The sequence below is a fragment of the Pseudophryne corroboree genome, chromosome 11, assembly GCF_028390025.1.
Source record: "Pseudophryne corroboree isolate aPseCor3 chromosome 11, aPseCor3.hap2, whole genome shotgun sequence".
Taxonomy (NCBI): Eukaryota; Metazoa; Chordata; class Amphibia; order Anura; family Myobatrachidae; genus Pseudophryne; species Pseudophryne corroboree.
In genome coordinates this window covers 210,577,044-210,591,370 of record NC_086454.1, presented here as the reverse complement: position 1 = coordinate 210,591,370, position 14,327 = coordinate 210,577,044, and the positions used below count along the sequence as shown (strand labels likewise).

General features: G+C 46.0%; 1 protein-coding gene and 1 long non-coding RNA gene across 4 annotated transcripts in view; both read right to left on the bottom strand.

Moving 5' to 3' along the window:
- Positions 1 to 14,327, bottom strand: part of LOC134969342 (capping protein, Arp2/3 and myosin-I linker protein 2-like) — a 549,992-nt gene that overhangs the window by 356,521 nt on the left and 179,144 nt on the right. The gene's annotated exons all lie outside the window — the stretch shown is intronic.
- Positions 8,690 to 14,327, bottom strand: part of LOC134970109 (uncharacterized) — a 148,742-nt gene continuing 143,104 nt past the window's right edge. The window contains exon 3 of the long non-coding RNA XR_010189666.1: positions 8,690 to 8,753. This is a non-coding gene — a long non-coding RNA (uncharacterized LOC134970109). The remainder of the gene's footprint in view (positions 8,754 to 14,327) is intronic.

Sequence of the window (14,327 nt, the reverse complement as noted above, 5' to 3'; positions counted from 1 at the left end):
ATGGAGATGGATGGATTGGATAGTTTACTAGTATACAATTATGGACGGACTGCCACGGTTAGGTGGTATAAAAAAACCACGGTTAGGTGGTATATATTATAATAATAATACAATTATGGATGGACGGACTGCCTGCCGACTGCCGACACAGAGGTAGCCACAGCCGTGAACTACCGCACTGTACACTGGTTGATAAAGAGATAGTAGTATACTCGTAACAACTAGTATGACACTATGACGACGGTATAAAGAATGGAAAAAAAACCACGGTTAGGTGGTATATATTATAATAATAATACAATTATGGATGGACGGACTGCCTGCCGACTGCCGACACAGAGGTAGCCACAGCCGTGAACTACCGCACTGTACACTGGTTGATAAAGAGATAGTAGTATACTCGTAACAACTAGTATGACACTATGACGACGGTATAAAGAATGGAAAAAAAACCACGGTTAGGTGGTATATATTATAATAATAATACAATTATGGATGGACGGACTGCCTGCCGACTGCCGACACAGAGGTAGCCACAGCCGTGAACTACCGCACTGTACACTGGTTGATAAAGAGATAGTAGTATACTCGTAACAACTAGTATGACACTATGACGACGGTATAAAGAATGGAAAAAAAACCACGGTTAGGTGGTATATATTATAATAATAATACAATTATGGATGGACGGACTGCCTGCCGACTGCCGACACAGAGGTAGCCACAGCCGTGAACTACCGCACTGTACACTGGTTGATAAAGAGATAGTAGTATACTCGTAACAATTAGTATGACACTATGACGACGGTATAAAGAATGAAAAAAAAACCACGGTTAGGTGGTATATATTATAATAATAATACAATTATGGATGGACGGACTGCCTGCCGACTGCCGACACAGAGGTAGCCACAGCCGTGAACTACCGCACTGTACACTGGTTGATAAAGAGATAGTAGTATACTCGTAACAACTAGTATGACACTATGACGACGGTATAAAGAATGGAAAAAAAACCACGGTTAGGTGGTATATATTATAATAATAATACAATTATGGATGGACGGACTGCCTGCCGACTGCCGACACAGAGGTAGCCACAGCCGTGAACTACCGCACTGTACACTGGTTGATAAAGAGATAGTAGTATACTCGTAACAACTAGTATGACACTATGACGACGGTATAAAGAATGGAAAAAAAACCACGGTTAGGTGGTATATATTATAATAATAATACAATTATGGATGGACGGACTGCCTGCCGACTGCCGACACAGAGGTAGCCACAGCCGTGAACTACCGCACTGTACACTGGTTGATAAAGAGATAGTAGTATACTCGTAACAACTAGTATGACACTATGACGACGGTATAAAGAATGGAAAAAAAACCACGGTTAGGTGGTATATATTATAATAATAATACAATTATGGATGGACGGACTGCCTGCCGACTGCCGACACAGAGGTAGCCACAGCCGTGAACTACCGCACTGTACACTGGTTGATAAAGAGATAGTAGTATACTCGTAACAACTAGTATGACACTATGACGACGGTATAAAGAATGGAAAAAAAACCACGGTTAGGTGGTATATATTATAATAATAATACAATTATGGATGGACGGACTGCCTGCCGACTGCCGACACAGAGGTAGCCACAGCCGTGAACTACCGCACTGTACACTGGTTGATAAAGAGATAGTAGTATACTCGTAACAACTAGTATGACACTATGACGACGGTATAAAGAATGGAAAAAAAACCACGGTTAGGTGGTATATATTATAATAATAATACAATTATGGATGGACGGACTGCCTGCCGACTGCCGACACAGAGGTAGCCACAGCCGTGAACTACCGCACTGTACACTGGTTGATAAAGAGATAGTAGTATACTCGTAACAACTAGTATGACACTATGACGACGGTATAAAGAATGGAAAAAAAACCACGGTTAGGTGGTATATATTATAATAATAATACAATTATGGATGGACGGACTGCCTGCCGACTGCCGACACAGAGGTAGCCACAGCCGTGAACTACCGCACTGTACACTGGTTGATAAAGAGATAGTAGTATACTCGTAACAACTAGTATGACACTATGACGGTATAAAGAAAGAAAAAAAAATACCACGGTTAGGTGGTATATATTGTAATACAATTATGGATGGACGGACTGCCTGCCGAGTTCCGACTGCCGACACAGAGGTAGCCACAGCCGTGAACTACCGCACTGTACTGTGTCTGCTGCTAATATAGACTGGTTGATAAAGAGATAGTATACAATACATACAACAATGAATATACTACTATACTGGTGGTCAGGCACTGTGGTCACCACTAGTCACACTGGCAGTGGCACTCCTGCAGCAAAAGTGTGCACTGTTTAATTTTAAATTAATATAATATTATGTACTCCTGGGGGCTCCTGCTATAACAACCTGCAGTGCTCCCCAGTCTCCCCCACAATTATTATAAGCTTTGCCTTTTATACATTGATGTGCAGCACACTGGGCTGAGCTGAGTGCACACAGACTGAGTCACACTGTGTGACTGGCTGCTGCTGTGTATCGTTTTTTTTCAGGCAGAGAACGGATATAGCAGAGAACGGATATATATTAAAATAAATAAAAGTTAACTAACAACAACTGCACTGGTCACTGTGGTAAACTCTGTCTGACTCTGCACAATCTCTCTCTCTCTTCTAATCTAATTTCTAATGGAGAGGACGCCAGCCACGTCCTCTCCCTATCAATCTCAATGCACGTGTGAAAATGGCGGCGACGCGCGGCTCCTTATATAGAATCCGAGTCTCGCGAGAATCCGACAGCGTCATGATGACGTTCGGGCGCGCTCGGGTTAACCGAGCAAGGCGGGAGGATCCGAGTCTGCTCGGACCCGTGAAAAAAACATGAAGTTCGTGCGGGTTCGGTTTCAGAGAAACCGAACCCGCTCATCTCTACTTAATATATAAGCATATCGCCAAATTAGTGCCCCCCCTCTCTGTTTTAACCCTGTTTCTGTAGTGCAGTGCAGGGGAGAGCCTGGGAGCCTTCCCTCCAGCCTTTCTGTGAGGGAAAATGGCGCTGTGTGCTGAGGAGATAGGCCCCGCCCCTTTTTCGGCGGCCTCGTCTCCCGCTCTTAACGGATTCTGGCAGGGGTTAAATATCTCCATATAGCCTCCGGAGGCTATATGTGAGGTATTTTTAGCCAAAATAGGTATTCATTTGCCTCCCAGGGCGCCCCCCTCCCAGCGCCCTGCACCCTCAGTGACTGCCGTGTGAAGTGTGCTGAGAGGAAAATGGCGCACAGCTGCAGTGCTGTGCGCTACCTTTAGAAGACTGAGGAGTCTTCTGCCGCCGATTCTGGACCTCTTCTTACTTCAGCATCTGCAAGGGGGCCGGCGGCAAGGCTCCGGTGACCATCCAGGCTGTACCTGTGATCGTCCCTCTGGAGCTGATGTCCAGTAGCCAAGAAGCCAATCCATCCTGCACGCAGGTGAGTTCACTTCTTCTCCCCTAAGTCCCTCGTTGCAGTGATCCTGTTGCCAGCAGGACTCACTGTAAAATAAAAAACCTAAGCTAAACTTTTCTAAGCAACTCTTAGGAGAGCCACCTAGATTGCACCCTTCTCGGCCGGGCACAAAAATCTAACTGGCTTGGAGGAGGGTCATAGGGGGAGGAGCCAGTGCACACCACCTGATCGGAAAGCTTTACTTTTGTGCCCTGTCTCCTGCGGAGCCGCTATTCCCCATGGTCCTTTCAGGAACCCCAGCATCCACTAGGACGATAGAGAAAAAAGGGGTATTATGTTTGGTGAGGAAAAACTTCCTGTAGTTTTCCTGAATCTGAAAAATAAAATGAGGTGTGTGATGATGCGTGGGTTTCCCCCCGATGACAATTGATAATTCTAAAAAGTTATTGGCAGTATACCTTTTCCCGCCAGAGGTTAGGGTGCGTTGGGAAACACCCCCTACAGGGGATAAGGCGCTCACACGCTTGTAAGAACAAGGGCTCTACCCTCTCTTGAGATGGCCGCCCTTAAGGATCCTGCTGATAAAAAGCAGGAGGGTATCCTAAAATGTATTTACACACATACTGGTGTTATACTGCGACCAGCAATCTCCTCAGCCTGGATGTGCAGTGCTGGCTTGGCGTGGTCGGATTCCCTGACTGGAAATATTGATATCCTAGATAAGGACAGTATATTATTGCCTATAGAGCAATTAAAAGATGCATTTCTATATATGCATGATGCACAGCGGAATATTTGCCGACTGGCATCAAGTATAAGTGCGTTGTATTCTACCAGTAAAGTGGTCAGGGATTCCAAACGGCATTTGGAAGTATTGCCTTAAAAAAGGGGATGTACCCTAGGTCGCCTCTCAAAATAAGACGCCGTATTATCAGGCGCAGTCCTGGTTGGCAAGCGGACAAAAGGGTTCCTCTTTTCTGCTCGTGACAGAGGGAGAGAAAAATGGCTGCAGAGATCAGCCAGTTCCCAGGAACAGAAACCCTTTTCCGCCTCTGCCAAGCCCTCAGTATGACGCTAGGGCTTTACAAGTTCAGGCACGGTGGGGGCCCGTTCTCAGTGAATTTCAGTGCGCAGTGGGCTCACTCGCAAGTAGACCCCTGGATCCTTCAGGTAATATTTCAGGGGTACAAATTGGAATTCGAGACGTATTCCCCTCGCCGTTTCCAAAAGTCTGTTTTACCGACGTCTCCCGCTGACAGGGAGGCAGTTTTGGAAGCCATTCACAAGCTGTATTCCCAGCAGGTGATAATTAAGGTACCCCTCCTGCAACAGGGAACGGGGTATTATTCCACACTATTGTGGTACCGAAGCCAGACGGCTCGGTGAGACCGATTTTAAAATCTAAAATCTTTGAACACTTACATACAGAGGTTCAAATTCAAAATTGAGTCACTCAGAGCAGTGATTGCAAACCTGGAAGAAGGGGACTACATGATGTCTCGGGACATCAAGGATGCTTACCTTCATGTCAAAATTTACCCTTCTCACCAAGGGTATCTCAGGTTATGGTACAGAACTGTCACTATCAGTTCAGACGCTGCCGTAGGGATGGTCCACGGCACCCCGGGTCTTTACTGAGGTAATGACCGAAATGATGATATTCCTTCGAAGGAAGGGAATTGTAGTTATCCTTTACTTGGACGATTCCCTGATAAGGGTAAGATCCAGGGAACAGTTGGAGACCGGTGTAGCACTATCTCAGGTAGTGTTGCGGCAGCACGATTGGATTCTCAATATTCTAAAATCGCAGCTGGTTCCGACGACTTGTCTTCTGTTCCTAGGGATGATCCTGGACACAGTCCAGAAAGAAGGTGTTTCTCCCGGAGGAGAAAGCCAGGGAGTTATCCGAGCTAGTCAGGAACCTCCTAAAACCGAACCAAGTCTCAGTGCATCAATGCACAAGGGTTCTGGGTAAAAATGGTGGCTTCCTACGAAGCAATCCCATTCGGCAGATTCCACGCAAGACTTTCCAGTGGAACCTACTGGACAAATGGTCCGGGTCGCATCTTCAGATGCATCAGCGGATAACCCTGTCACCAAGGACAAGGGTGTCCCTCCTGTGGTGGTTGCAGAGTGCTCATCTTCTAGAGGGCCGCAGATTAGGCATTCAGGACTGGGTCCTGGTGACCACGGATGCCAGCCTGCGAGGCTGGGGAGCAGTCACACAGGGAAGGAATATCCAGGGCTTATGGTCAAGCCTGGAGACATCACTTCACATAAATATCCTGAAGCTAAGGGACATTTACAATGCTCTAAGCTTAGCAAGACCTCTGCTTCAAGGTCAGCCGGTGTTGATCCAGTCGGACAACATCACGGCAGTCACCCACGTAAACAGACAGGGTGGCACAAGAAGCAGGAGGGCAATGGCAGAAGCTGCAAGGATTCTTCGCTGGGCGGAAAATCATGTGATAGCACTGTCAGCAGTATTCATTCCGGGAGTGGACAACTGGGAAGCAGACTTCCTCAGCACGACCTCCACCCGGGAGAGTGGGGACTTCACCCAGAAGTCGTCCACATGATTAAAAACTCGACAGGTATTGCGCCAGGTCCAGGGACCCTCAGGCAATAAGCTGTAGACGCTCTGGTAACACCGTGGGTGTACCAGTCAGGGTATGTGTTCCCTCCTCTGCCTCTCATACCCAAGGTACTGAGATTGATAAGATGGAGAGGAGTATGCTCTATATTCGTGGTTCCGGATTGGCCAAGAAGAACTTGGTAACCGGAACTTCAAGAGATGCTCACGGAAGATCCGTGGCCTCTACCTCTAAGAAGGGTCCTGCTCCAGCAAGGACCCTGTCTGTTCCAAGACTTACCGCGGCTGCGTTTGACGGCATGGCGGTTGAACGCCGGATCCTGAAGGAAAAAAAGGCATTCCAGATGAAGTCATCCCTATCCTGATCAAAGCCAGGAAGGATGTAACAGCAAAAACATTATCACCGCAATTGGCGAAAATATGTTGCGTGGTGCGAGGCCAGTAAGGCCCGACGGAGGAAATTCAACTGGGTCGATTCCTACATTTCCTGCAAACAGGAGTGTCTATGGGCCTGAAATTGGGGTCCATTAAGGTTCAAATTTCGTCCCTGTCAATTTTCTTCCAAAAAAGAACTAGCTTCAGTCCCTGAAGTTCAGACGTTTTGTAAAAGGGGTACTGCATATACAACCTCCTTTTGTGCCTCCAGTGGCACTTTGGGATCTCAATGTAGTTTTGGGTTCCAAAAGTCACATTGGTTTGAACCACTTAAATCTGTGGAGTTAAAATATCTCACATGAAAAGTGGTCATGCTGTTGGCCCTGGCCTGGGCCAGGCGCGTGTCAGAATGGGCGGCTTTATCCTGAAAAAAGCCCTTATCTGATTTTCCATTCGGACAGGGCGGAATTGAGGACTCGTCCTCAATTTATCCCCAAGGTGGTTTCAGCGTTTTACCTGAACCAACCTATTGGTGGTGCCTGCGGCTACTAGGGACTTGGAGGCCTCCAAGTTGCTAGACGTTGTCAGTGCCCTGAAAATATATATGTTTCCAGGACGGCTGGAGTCAGGAAATCTGACTCGCTGTTTATCCTGTATGCACCCAACAAGCTGGGTGCTCCTGCTTCTAAGCAGACTATTGCTCGTTGGATTTGTAGTACAATTCAGCTTGCACATTATGTGGCAGGCCTGCCACAGCCAAAAATCTGTAAATGCCCACTCCACAAGGAAGGTGGGCTCATCTTGGGCGGCTGCCCGAGGGGTCTCGGCTTTACAACTTTGCCGAGCAGCTACTTGTCAGGAGCAAATACGTTTGTAAAATTCTACAAAATTGATATCCTGGCTGAGGAGGACCTGGAGTTCTCTCATTTGGTGCTGCAGAGTCATCCGCACTCTCCCGCCCGTTTGGGAGCTTTGGTATAATCCCCATGGTCCTTACGGAGTCCCCAGCATCCACTTAGGACGTTAGAGAAAATAAGAATTTACTTACCGATAATTCTATTTCTCATAGTCCGTAGTGGATGCTGGGCGCCCATCCCAAGTGCGGATTGTCTGCAATACTTGTACATAGTTATTGTTACAAAAATCGGGTTATTATTGTTGTGAGCCATCTTTCAGAGGCTCCTCTGTTATCATGCTGTTAACTGGGTTCAGATCACAGGTTATACGGTGTGATTGGTGTGGCTGGTATGAGTCTTACCCGGGATTCAAAATCCTTCCTTATTGTGTACGCTCGTCCGGGCACAGTATCCTAACTGAGGCTTGGAGGAGGGTCATAGGGGGAGGAGCCAGTGCACACCAGATAGTCCTAAAGCTTTCTTTAGATGTGCCCAGTCTCCTGCGGAGCCGCTATTCCCCATGGTCCTTACGGAGTCCCCAGCATCCACTACGGACTATGAGAAATAGAATTATCGGTAAGTAAATTCTTATTTTTAATTATCTACCAGTAAATCCTTTTCTCGTAGTCCATAGAGGATGCTGGGTGCCCGTCCAGTGCTTCGTTTTCATGCATTGGTTTTATAGTTCAGTACTGCCTGGTTCCTAGGTAAGTTCTGCGTTATTTACTGTTTCAGTACTGAAACATACCCCATGGTACTAATATGGACCCCAGCATCCTCTACAGACTATGAGAAAAGGATTTACCAGTAGGTAATTAAAATCCTATTATTCTAACCAGTGCATTGTTGCACACGCATGCATTCGGTTATTTCTCTCTCTGTGTGCAGTGCAGCTGTATTTAGGCAGTGTTCAGTGAACGTCTCGCCATACTGCAACTTACTCTTGCCCAGCCTCCAATAGTCGCCTTGTCCATACATAAAACCTGGGGATATTTCACCCTGGAAAGGTGGCTGCTATAGGAGAAGCCTAGCATTGTAGGAGGCTAAAAGACTTCTCGGCAAGGGTAATTGCGTGAGTGTCACCTAGAACCACCAAATACCTTAGAGCACACTGTAGTCCATGTAACAAGGGTCAGGGAAACAGGTACCATCTCCTGGGGTAGATGGAAGGATGCAGCAGCTGAGAGATCACACAAGTCTGATGGTTTGTTGCAACTGGTCTCAGCCAGTTTTACTGTGCAGAAAACAGAAATTAAAATAAAATACCTTGCTGGCTGGCACTAAGTAAACTCAGGATAATACTAACTCACTAAAAATAAATTACAAGGGGAATTTTACCAGGCACTGTTCACTGTTTATCCACGGCAGGATTCTCTCTCAGATAAACTCCATAGTCTCTCCTCTTCCCCAGGCATTGTGTGAGAGAGAGAGAGAGAGAGAGAGAGAGATGATCAGTCTGACAGCCTTTTTAACACACACCTGCTGCTGAGAGCCCTAATTAGCCTTTTACGAGGCTATAGGCCCCAAAACCCAAACTTAGCCTAAATGAATGCAAAACCCGCCTTTTCTTTTCACATCCGACCCCAGAACCCTTATCCGGTTCTTACCAAAAGCTAAAAGCTCTCAGCACAACCAACACAATATTCCTAGGGTTTTAAAACACATTGGTAAGAAACATGGGACAAATATACCTGCCTTCTACCACTATCCCATAGATCTTGTCACACATCCTACCACCCTTGTTTCAACCTAGGGGGCAGAACACTTGTAGCCACTAAACACAAGATGAGAGACAATGCATCTGCATTGGCTATTTATTCTTTGGGTCTTTGTTCCACAGTTAACGTAAAGTCTTGCTAGGCTAAAAACCACCTTGTTACTCATACACCTTGTCATTCTGCCCTTTATTTACAGAAATCCAATGGAGCATGATCCATCATTAGTTTAAAGCGTCTACCCAAGAGGTAATGCCTCGAGGCATCTAATGTCCACTTAATGGCCAAGGCCTCTTTTTTAACAATAGAATACCTATTCTCATGTTCATTGATGTTATGGTCCACAGGATGGACTGTGCTGAATGCAGGTCCCGGTTGTTCCCAGAAAACAGGGATGCTGTGTCTCTTACGGCCGCCTGGCCTGACTGTCCCTGTCCGGCGCCTAGCAATCATGGTGTGGTGCCCTCAATGCCTGCCAGGTGCCGCCGGGTGCTTAGCAACCAGGACGCTGGAGGTAGGCATGGTTCCCAATTGCTGGGCAACTCTGTACAAACAGCTCCCAGCTCCCAGCCTGGATTAGTTGGACATGCTGCACTTTATTAGAGATTAACTGCTCCCCTATCACTGCCTTCTTGTTGATTTGTCCACTACCCTTTATATACCTTGCTGGCCACTCCCTTTGTGCAGTGTCAAAGTCAAATTGCATATTTCAATATTTAGAATGCACTATGGCATTTACTAATGGACGTGTCTATGACACATGCGTCAAATACGCATGCTATAGGTAGTATGGTAGGGCGCGAATGACCGTAACGGCGAGTTACTGTGCACATTACGGTAGAAGACGCGTTTTGTTACTAAATATCATACTGTAATACATAGCAAATATTTCTTACTAACAGATAATATACATATACTGTAGGCACCATCTACCCAACACACCGTGTGTATATATATATATATATATATATAATTAGTGATGAGTGGGTTCGGATCCTCGGGATCCGAACCCGCCCGAACTTCACCTTTTTTTGCACGGGTCAGAGCAACTCGGATACTCCCGCCTTGCTCTGTTAACCCGAGCGCGCCCGAACGTCATCATCACGCGGTCGGATTCTCGCGAGATTCGTATTCTATATTAGGAGCCGCGCGTCGCCGCCATTTTTCACTCGTGCATTGGAGATTATCGTGAGAGGACGCGGCTGGCATCCTCTCAGTTTCTACGTTCAGTGGGCTGCAAATATCTGTGCTCAGTGTGCTGCAAATATCTGTGCTCAGTGTGCTGCAAGTGCAAATATCTACGTTCTGTGCCTGAAAAACGCTTCATATCTGTGCTCAGTGTGCTGCAAATATCTGTGCTCAGTGTGCTGCAAGTGCAAATATCTACGTTCTCTGCCTGAAAAACGCTTCATATATGTGCTCAGTGTGCTGCAAATATCTGTGCTCAGTGTGCTAATTGCTTTATTGTGGGGACTGGGGACCAGCAGTATTATATAGTAGGAGGACAGTGCAGAGTTTTGCTGACCAATGACCACCAGTATTATACGTTCTCTGCCTGAAAAACGCTCCATACCTGTGCTGCATTGTAGTATATAGTAGGAGGACAGTGCAGAATTTTGCTGACCACCAGTATAACTATATATATATATATATATATATATATATATATAGCAGTACGGTACAGTAATCCACTGCTCTACCTACCTCTGTGTCGTCAAGTATACTATCCATCCATACCTGAGGTGCATTTCAGTTTTGCACAGTTTGCTGACCACCAGTATATAATATATAGCAGTACAGTACAGTAGGCCACTGCTCTACCTACCTCTGTGTCGTCAAGCAGAGCCGGCCCTAACCAATATGATGCCCTAGGCAAGATTTTGGCTGGTGCCCCCTAGCACCGCCGCTAGTTCTGCAGGACATGCCTGGCATGAGTCAGCTGGCAGCTCTGCTAATGTTGGGGTGCCTTTTGTTTATGAAAATGCATCTTATTTGCATTAATATGTGGCTAGGATGCACAAGCAGCTTTTGCTGATTAAAATGATATGCAGCATGCTTATATTCTGTGTGCGACTGCGGCTGTATCTGCATACGAAATGCTACATTACAGTGATTTCCACAGAATATAGGCATGCCGCATATCATTTTAATCAGCAGAAGCTGCTGGTGCCCCTAAGCATACTAAATGCCCTAGGCATTTGCCTAGTCTGCCTATGCCTAAGGCCGGCTCTGTCGTCAAGTATACTATCCATCCATACCTGAGGTGCATTTCAGTTTTGCACAGTTTGCTGACCACCAGTATATAATATATAGCAGTACAGTACAGTAGGCCACTGCTCTACCTACCTCTGTGTCATCAAGTATACTATCCAGAAAATGTGGAGAAGATGATGTTCATCAAAATGAATTATAATCAATTCCTCCGTGGAGACATTCACCAGCAATTGCCTCCTGAAAGTACACAGGGACCTGAGATGGTGGATTCCAGTGGGGACGAATTAATAATCTGTGAGGAGGGGTGATGTACACAGTGAAAGGGGTGAGGAATCGGAGGAGGAGGAGGTGGACATCTTGCCTCTGCAGAGCCAGTTTGTGCACGGAGAGATTCTTTTTTTGGTGGGGGCCCAAACCAACCAGTCATTTCAGTCACAGTCGTGTGGCAGACCCTGTCGCTGAAATGATGGGTTTGTTAAAGTGTGCATGTCCTGTTTATACAACATAAGGGTGGGTGGGAGGGCCCAAGGACAATTCCATCTTGCACCTCTTTTTTTCTTTCATTTTTCTTTGCATCATGTGCTGTTTGGGGACTATTTTTGGAAGTGCCATCCTGTCTGACACTGCAGTGCCACTCCTAGATGGGCCAGGTGTTTGTGTCGGCCACTTGTGTCGCTTAGCTTAGCCATCCAGCGACCTTGTTTTCTTTGCATCATGTGCTGTTTGGGGACTATTTTTTAAATCTGCCATCCTGTCTGACACTGCAGTGCCACTCCTAGATGGGCCAGGTGTTTGTGTCGGCCACTTGGGTCACTTAGCTTAGTCACACAGCTACCTCATTGCGCCTCTTTTTTTCTTTGCATCATGTGCTGTTTGGGGACTATTTCTTTGAAGTGCCATCCTGTCTGACACTGCAGTGCCACTCCTAGATGGGCCAGGTGTTTCTGTCGGCTACTTGGGTCGCTTAGCTTAGTCATCCAGCGACCTCGGTGCAAATTTTAGAAATAAAAATAATATTGTGAGGTGTTTAGAATAGACTGAAAAAGAGTGGAAATTATGGTTGAGGTTAATAAAATACTATGGGATCAAAATGACCCCCAAATTCTATGATTTAAACCAGGCATGTCCAACCTGCGGCCCTCCAGCTGTTGTGAAACTACATATCCCAGCATGCCCTGACACTGTTTTGCTGTCCGAGAATGCTAAAGCTGTGTCAGGGCATGCTGGGATGTGTAGTTTCTCAACAGCTGGAGGGCCGCAGGTTGGACATGCCTGATTTAAACTGTTTTTGAAGGTTTTTTGTAAAAAAAACACCTGAATCCAAAACACACCCGAATCCGACAAAAAATTTTCAGGGAGGTTTTGCCAAAACGCGTCCGAATCCAAAACACGGCTGCGGAACCGAATCCAAAACCAAAACACAAAACCCGAAAAATTTCCGGTGCACATCACTAATATAATATATATTGTAACATGTGTGACAGTGACAATTATTTCCCCATGTCTGGTCAAAATGATCGTCAGTTCGTTAGCTAATATTAGCGAAAAGACCGTAGCATGTGGCATTTGCAAGATATTAGCAAGTATCAGATATATGAACATACTGTAATATGAATAAGTAATTAGGTACACAGAAACTACTTGTCTGGTAGGACCCTGAGGACAGTAACAGTCGCATTCCTGAAGACAATACCTTTGAAGGGGACCAATGGACTATCAAGATTTGAAACTGTGTACTTTACTGACCAATTGTAGCAGTGCAACCCCCACTGCACGGTGGGGGTTGGAAATCCTGTATAAACATAGGAAAAGCCACAGTAAGCATTAGATCTCCTATCTCAAATCATCGCGGTTATCTGAAAACAACTGTGGCCTGGATCCAGGGGTGCTTGCATATGCATTTGGTCTGTTACCTGTAAGTCCTTATTGTTGTATTATACTGTACTTGCATTTTTCTGTATACCAGTGGTTATTGTTTGATCAATTGTTACTGCATTCTGTATCTGTTTTCCCCTTTTCTCTTTAGTAAATGATTGCGGGTTGGAGCTCAGCATACTTGTAACGTGTTTATTTAAGGTAAAGTGCTGCACTTCTCATCAAAGTTGCGTCCATACGCTCACAGGTTTGAGTTTGCGTATATTCATAGCACCAGAGGTGCCGTACGCTAACTTGACGCAGAGTTGCATCCAGTTACATTAATGATTGCACTGTTTTTTAAATATTGTCAACTTTATCAGCAGGTTATAGTTTACCCATGATGCATAAATTGCTAATCCCTGTTTCCTGTATTGATCATTGGCCCTCATTCCGAGTTGATCGCTCGCTAGCTACTTTTAGCAGCCGTGCAAACGCATTGTCGCCGCCCACGGGGGAGTGTATTTTCTCTTTGCAGAAGTGCGAACGCCTGTGCAGCCGAGCGGCTGCAAACACATTTTGTGCAAAACAAGACCAGTCCTGTAGTTACTTATCGTGTGCGACGATTCTAGCGACGAAGGACCCAGAATTGACGTCAGATACCCACCCTGCATATGCCTGGCCACGCCTGTGTTTTTACAAACACTCCCAGAAAACGGTCAGTTGCCACCCAGAAACTCCCACTTTCTGTCAATCTAGCATTCGGCTGTGCAATTGGTATCGTCGCTAGAACCTGTGCAAAACCACAAAGCACTTTGTACCCATACGACGTGCGTGCGCATTGCGGTGCATACGCATGCACAGATTAGCCGTTTTTTTTAACTGATCGCTACGCAGTGAACAACGGCAGCTATCGATCAACTCGGAATAACCCCAATTGTCCTGTTTGCCTGTCAGTGTCCAGTATCCTGCCCTACCTGCTATTACCCAGCCCATGTGCCTCACTATCAGCAGTTACTCAGTGCAACTACAATTCTAAGCAAGTCCAAGAGTCTCATCTTCAAGCAAGTTCAAGGTTTCTAATGATTGAGTTTTCTACTCAAATAAATAATGGGGTGCTCCTCCTAATCTCAGTTCTGGGACAACACAGCACCTATGCCTTCTTCTGAGGCATCCTTCTGAACCACAAATTA